The sequence below is a fragment of the Erpetoichthys calabaricus genome, chromosome 17 (genome assembly GCF_900747795.2).
Source record: "Erpetoichthys calabaricus chromosome 17, fErpCal1.3, whole genome shotgun sequence".
NCBI lineage: Eukaryota > Metazoa > Chordata > Cladistia > Polypteriformes > Polypteridae > Erpetoichthys > Erpetoichthys calabaricus.
Genome location: NC_041410.2, coordinates 90,492,812 through 90,500,922, shown reverse-complemented (window position 1 = coordinate 90,500,922; position 8,111 = coordinate 90,492,812).

The following is an 8,111-nucleotide window of genomic DNA, read 5'->3' as shown; positions in this document are numbered from 1 at the left end:
TTACTTGTACACCTTGATGTGTGGAGTACAAGGCCAAGGAGGTTGTGCTGAAGCTTTATAACACACTGGTGAGGACTCATCTGGAGTCCTGGGTGCAGTTTTGATCTCCAGGAAACCAAAAGTAAATAACAAGAAAAAGTCCAGAGAAGATCAACTAGGCTGATTCAGGGCTACATGGGGATGAGTTACGAAGAAAGATTAAAAGAGCTGAACTTGTTTAATGTTAGTAAATGTAAAGTATTACATGTAAGAAGTAATAATGTCAGGTTAGAATACACAATGGGAGGGCTGGAAATCGAAGGGTTTAGGAGTCTTAGTGGGACTCGACACTATCAACTGCCAGACAGTGTTCAGAAGCCATTAAGAAGGCTAACAGAATGTCAGGTTATATAGCGCCTTGATGTGTGGAGTACAAGGCCAAGGAGGGTCTGCTGACGCTTTATAACACACTGGTGAGGCCTCAACTGGAGTCCTGGGTGCAGCTTTGGTCTCCAGGCTACAAAAAGGACATAACAGCACAAGAGAAAGTCCAGAGAAGAGCAGCGAGGCTGATTCAGGGCTACAGGGGATGGGTTATGAGGAAAGGTTGAAGGAGCTGAACTTGTTTAATGTTAGTAAATGTAAAGTATTATATGTAAGAAGTAAAAATGTGAGGTTTGAATACACAATGGGAGGTCTGGTAATCGAAGGATTTCGGAGTCATGGTGGGACTCGTCACTATCAACTGTCAGGCAGTGTTCAGAAGCCAATAAGAAGGTTAACAGAATGTCAGGTTATATAGCGCCTTGATGTGTGGAGTACAAGGCCAAGGAGGGTCTGCTGACGCTTTATAACACACTGGTGAGGCCTCAACTGGAGTCCTGGGTGCAGCTTTGGTGTTCATATAACAAAAAGGACATAACAGCACAAGAGAAAGTCCAGCAACAAGGCTGATTCAGGGCTACAGGGGCTGAGTTATGAAGAAAGGTTGAAAGACTTGAGCTTGTTCATCATTTAATGTTAGTAAATGTATAGGATTACATTTAGGAAGTAAAAAGGTGAGGTTTGAATACACAATGGGAGATCTGAAAATCAAAGGAATCATAGTGGACTGTACTCTGTTAATTTCCCAACAGTGTTCAGAAGCCATTAAGAAGGCTAACAGAATGTCAGGTTATATAGCGCCTTGATATGTGGAGTACAAGGCCAAGGAGGGTCTGCTGACGCTTTATAACACACTGGTGAGGCCTCATCTGGAGTACTGGTGGCAGTTTTGGTGTTCATATAACAATAAGGACACAACAGCACAAGAGAAAGTCCAGAGAAGAGCGACAAGGCTGATTCAGGGCTACAGGGGATGAGTTATGAGAAAAGGTTGAAGGAGTTGAGCCTGTTAGTTGTTTAATTTCAGAAAATGTAAAGTATTACATGTAGGAAGTAAAAATGTGAGGTTTGAATACACAATGAGAGGTCTGAAAATCAAAAGTCCAAAAACCGAGAACGAAAATCCAGAGAAGCACACGTTAAGTCTTTTAGCTTCATCCAAAACATGGATATCTGAACGGGACAAAAATGGCCTTTCTAAGGGGTCTTTCCGGTAGTGTCACAAGAGGAGGTACCCCAGGGACGTCTGGGAAGCTGTCTCAGCAACTGCCAATGAGAAAGTCACAAAACAGTGCCGCCTGTCAATATTGAAAATGGTGCAATAAGATGTCAAAATAATCACAGCTTAATCAGGAACCAAAACAGGACAAAATAAATGTCTTAATCAAATTCCTCAGCCTCAGAAAATTTTAGAATATCCACCAAAAAGTGCAAAAAAACCCTAGGAAAAGTGTAAAAAAATAAAGAAAGAATGGCAATCAAAATAAGGTCCTTATAGATGCCAGAGGCAACCATAGCTGCAGAATCAGGGGGCCCTGCCCCCTTGGGTTCACTATATAAAAAAAGAATATGACTATATAAATAATTACCAGTTACAAAATAATACAAAAACAATATAATTAAATAAAAAGCACACATTTACAAAGAAAAATCAATAAATAAACAATGAACAACACCAGGGGTAAACCACGATGCTGAACACATGAGGGCTCATCTCACAAGAGTTCACCCTGCTCTGAAGGTGGCTGCTGTGCACCATAATTGCGTAATCCCTGACTCAGTATTCCATTGAGATGTTTGATATAATTTTCCATAAATCAAAACATTTAATTGGACTGACTTCAGCAAAATCTTTATTAGGTGTAACCGTTTCAGGCATTTTTACCTTATAAGGATATGACAGAAGTTAGAAAAAGATGGAATCATTTATTATAATGAATTGCAAATGTGAAATGAAATAATATTTTTGAGTCCTGAAAACTACAATGCTATCAAACCATGACACAAGCATTGGGGTAATATTGCATCATGGGGTCCATGGCAATTTCCAGTTCTACTACCATTGTTAGTCTGTCCTTTTCCTGCACAGTTTAAAAGGAACAATGGCGCGGCTACAAACTCATTCAAAATGTTTTCCTATTTTCCTTTGCCCGCACCACCACAATGGCCGGCCAAGCTGTTAACTTCCTGCTCTGTACTCCTTCCCCTTGCCATTATAAAATAACTGATTAGGAGGATGAAGTACTCGACTTTGTGAGTCATCAGTTCTCTGTCAACATCTCCATGGAAACAACAGCTGCCACTTTCGGCAAAAAACGTTCCAATCAAAAATCCTTGAAGTACTAGAATAATAAACCATCATGTCGGGGTACTTCTGGAGGGAGAGAGAAGCTCCCCCTTGATACCTCTTTATTATGCATTGGCTCAGTGAAAGTGTGCGTGAGTGTGCCCTGCAATGGACTGGCACCTCTCCTTAGTTGGTCCTCACTTTGGGTTTAATTTAGTCACGACAAACACCAGTCGCTGCCCAACATGCTCTCAAACCAGTTAAGGATAGAAGGTAGAAAGAAGGACGAGAAGCCAAGGCCAACAGGAATATCAAGAGGGCAGCACTGCTCAAGTATCCGGCAGATTCAGAAAGTCTTCAGACTCCATCACTTACTGCACTCTTAACTGTGCTGTAGACTTCATTTTAAGTGGATACATTTGACATTCCTGCCCACCAAGCTACACTTGATAACCCATTATAGCAAAGTGAAAGCATGCTTCCAGAAAAGCTGACAAATTTATTAAAAATCAAAACCTGCAGTCTCTCATCCCCATAAGTATTTGGGCCATGTCTATTTATCTATCATAAAATGCCATTTTTGTTAATTTACCTGCATTTTAAATCTTGCCTACTACACTATATCTATCTATTGTATCCTGCCTACTATACTAAAATTAATGTATCTATTTTATACTGCCTACTATACTAAAATTAATGTCTATCTATCATAAAATGCCATGTTTGTTAATTTATCTGCATTTTAAATCTTGCCTACTACACTATTTTATCCTGCCTACTATACTAAAATTAATGTCTGTCTATCATAAAATGCCATTTTTGCTAATTTACTTGCATTTTAAAATCTTGCCTACTACACTATCTATTTTATCCTGCCTACTATACTAAAATTAAAGTCTATCATAAAATGCCATGTTTGTTAATTTATCTGCATTTTAAATCTTGCCTACTACACTATTTTATCTTGCCCACTATACTAAAATTAATGTCTATTTTATCCTGCCTACTATACTAAAATTAATGTCTATCATAAAATGCCATTTTTGTTCATTTATCTGCATTTTAAATCTTGCCTACTACACTATTTTATCTTGCCCACTATACTAAAATTAATGTCTATTTTATCCTGCCTACTATACTAAAATTAATGTCTATCATAAAATGCCATTTTTGTTAATTTACCTGCATTTTAAATCTTGCCTACCACACGATCTATTTTATCCTGCCTACTATACTAAAATTAATGTCTATCATAAAATGCCATGTTTGTTAATTTATCTGCATTTTAAATCTTGCCTACTACACTATTTTATCCTGCCTACTATACTAAAATTAATGTCTATCATAAAATGCCATTTTTGTTAATTTACTTGCATTTTAAAATCTTGCCTACTACACTATCTATTTTATCCTGCCTACTATACTAAAATTAATGTCTATCTATCATAAAATGCCATGTTTGTTAATTTATCTGCATTTTAAATCTTGCCTACTACACTATTTTATCCTGCCTACTATACTAAAATTAATGTCTGTCTATCATAAAATGCCATTTTTGCTAATTTACTTGCATTTTAAAATCTTGCCTACTACACTATCTATTTTATCCTGCCTACTATACTAAAATTAAAGTCTATCATAAAATGCCATGTTTGTTAATTTATCTGCATTTTAAATCTTGCCTACTACACTATTTTATCTTGCCCACTATACTAAAATTAATGTCTATTTTATCCTGCCTACTATACTAAAATTAATGTCTATCATAAAATGCCATTTTTGTTAATTTATCTGCATTTTAAATCTTGCCTACTACACTATTTTATCTTGCCCACTATACTAAAATTAATGTCTATTTTATCCTGCCTACTATACTAAAATTAATGTCTATCATAAAATGCCATTTTTGTTAATTTACCTGCATTTTAAATCTTGCCTACCACACGATCTATTTTATCCTGCCTACTATACTAAAATTAATGTCTATCATAAAATGCCATGTTTGTTAATTTATCTGCATTTTAAATCTTGCCTACTACACTATTTTATCCTGCCTACTATACTAAAATTAATGTCTATCATAAAATGCCATTTTTGTTAATTTACTTGCATTTTAAAATCTTGCCTACTACACTATCTATTTTATCCTGCCTACTATACTAAAATTAATGTCTGTCTATCTATCATAAAATGCCATTTTTGTTAATTTACCTGCATTTTAAATCTTGCCTACTACATGATCTATTTTATCCTGCCTACTATACTAAAATTAATGTCTGTCTATCTATCTATCTACTGTATCTGTCATAGCAGGGTGAATGATAAAGCATGGTCAAATTAATTCCAACAAGGAAAATATAAAAAAAATTAACAAAAAGACATTCTCATAGACGCTCTTTTTTTGGGACAATTCCCTTGAACCAGTGGTCTTTCTGGGTCACACTTTCACTCTTTTCTTCCCCTCTCCCTCTTTCTATTGCTCACTGTCATGGTCAGGTCTGAAATGAAACACTACCTTCCAGAAGCATCTCCCTTTTATATGAAGCAGACCAGATGGGGGCGGGGCTTCCTTGGCTTTGTTGCCCTCAAAGGGTGGATTCTTGAGACTGTGACAGAAAAAGGAAACAAGACTGATAGCAACTGCGCTCCCTCTAGTCCCGGGGTGGTACCATATACCTTAGTTGGGAATGCGGGACACTACCTATAGTACCCTTCATATCTTCCCATCTATAATATAGTCCCTTTCTTATACAATACAATACAATTTATTTTTGTAGAGCCCAAAATCACACAAGAAGTGCAGCAATGGGCTTTAACAGGCCCTGCCTTTTGACAGCCCCCCAGCCTTGACTCTCTAAGACGACAAGGAAAAAAACCCAAAAAAAATGAAAAAAAAAAAAATGGAGGAAACCTCGGGAAAGGCAGTTCAAAGAGAGACCCCTTTCCAAGTAGGTTGGGTGTGCAGTGGGTGTCAAAAAGAAGGGGGTCAATACAATACAATACACAAAACAGAACAAATCCTCAGTACAGTATAAAAATAAAAATATTACAAATAAAAACCAGTATTTAACAGTAGATAATATCCCATAATATGATTTGGATTTGTTTAGAGTCCTAGAGACCTCAGCCATCAAGCTGCCTCCCCCATTTGGCCATTCCACAGCTGGGATAGCGCTGGGCCAGCCAATCCAATGAAAGGACTCCTGTACCTCACGATTTCTGCGATCCTCCATCACGGATGACTTTACCTTATGCAGGCAAAACAACTTGGCAGGTGGGCAGCGGCACCAAGTGCCACATTTGAGTATCGAGAAGAGAAACAGAACAGGTGAGGGTTAGTAACAAATTCTAACTATCATGTTAGTTATGGGCGGCACGGTGGCGCAGTAGTAGCGCTGCTGCCTCTCAGTTAGGAGACCTGGGTTCGCTTCCCAGGTCCTCCCTGCGTGGAGTTTGCATGTTCTCCCTGTGTCTGCGTGGGTTTCCTCCCACAGTCCAAAGACATGCAGGTTAGGTGGATTGGCGATTCTAAATTGGCCTTAGTGTGTGCTTGGTGTGTGGGTGTGTGTGTGTGTGTGTCCTGCGGTGGGTTGGCACCCTGCCCAGGATTGTTTCCTGCCTTGTGCCCTGTGTTGGCTGGGATTGGCTCCAGCAGACCCCTGTGTTCGGATTCAGCGGGTTAGAAAATGGATGGATGTTACTTATGTTTTAGTGCTAATGACTAACAACAGAGATGCAGTCTGTACAGTTAATCAGCAGCTCTAGTCAGGGTGTGCTAAACTGAAGTAGTGAGTCTACAGTCGGGTTTTAAAAGCTTATGGATCTGTCTATCTGTAAGGAGATCATAGGTTCACGTCCCAGGACCTCCCTTTGTGGTAGCACTTTGAGTGGTGAGAAAAGCGCTATATGAATGTAATGAATTCTTCTTCTTCTTCTTCTTATTTTTATTATTATCATCATCATCATCAATCCATATATCTATCTATCTAATCCTGCCAACTATGCTAATCTAGCTATCTATCATATAGCACCTTTCACTAAACAGCTCTTCGTTGAAATGGTAAATTTTGTAACCTTGTCCTGTTAAACTTGTTTCAAATCAGTCATCCCATATCAGCAAGCATAGAGTGCAAGACAGAAACAGTCTCTGACCAGTCCATCACATGGTGAGCACACACACACACACACACACACACACACACACACACACACACATCAGGGTCTAGTTTAGCATTGTCAGTCCTCCTCACCTGCAGGTCTTAGGACTGTGAGAGGAAACTGGATCACCTGCATGAAATCCATCCACACAGACATGGGGAGAACATGCAAACTCCTAAAATATTGAGCACTAAACAGTAGAGTATAACAAAACAAACTCTTTCCATATTATGTTAGACCAACTAGAATTTCCAGAGCACGTCTTCTGTAAATTCCTTCACTGCACTTTCCCACTGACCGGGTTCTCTGCCTCCACCTACGCGTCTTCCTTCCCTGCCATATCTAATTTCTCGCAGTTGTGGCTTCATACATTATTGACTTCTTCGAGGAGATGCAGTGTCACTTTACCATTGTATGAATGGGCCTTCCCCAGTCAGTTGTACTGAAGGTCCAGAAACATAATCAGCCCACTTAAATTAGTTTGAAAAACTTCAGTGACCTGCTATGCATTATTGCATTATAATATATTGTAAATTAAAGGAGTCCTATTAATAAAATGTTTGGGTAATCAGCCAATTAAATGAAATTAATCTTTTTCTGATAGATACTTTATTAATCCATCCATCCATCCATTATCCAACCCGCTATATCCTAGCTACAGGGTCATGGGGGTCTGCTGGAGCCAATCCCAGCCAACACAGGGCGCAAGGCAGGAAACAAACCCAGGGCAGGGCGCCAGCCCACCACAGGGCGCGCACACATACACACACACACACACCAAGCACACACCAAGCACACACTAGGGCCAATTTAGGATTGCCAGTCCACCTAACCTGCATGTCTTTGGACTGTGGGAGGAAACCCACACAGACACGGGGAGAACATGCAAAATCCACGCAGGGAGGACCCGGGAAGTGAATACAGGTCTCCTAACTGCGAGGCAGCAGCGCTACCCACTGTGCCACCCTTTATTAACTCCCAAGGGGAAATAGAAAAGTGTTATGTTGTTAAAAAAAAAAAAGACTACAAAATGGTATCAGATATTGAAAGTTAACACTTCAGATCCATTCAGTACAGTCCTAGTGTTGTCTGTCCATACAACTTGGAGTGTAAGGCAGGCCGAGCAATGCAAATCCATTACAATTCCCAGTGAATCAAAAATCCCAATCTAATTTAAACTCGTCATTCATTCCAATAGAATTTAATTCCTGGAGAAATTATCAAAGGGAAAGCTTGTAGGATGAAGCCAGTCACATGAAGCTGCAGGGCTAAGTGCTGTGCCACTCACACCAGTCCTACTGTC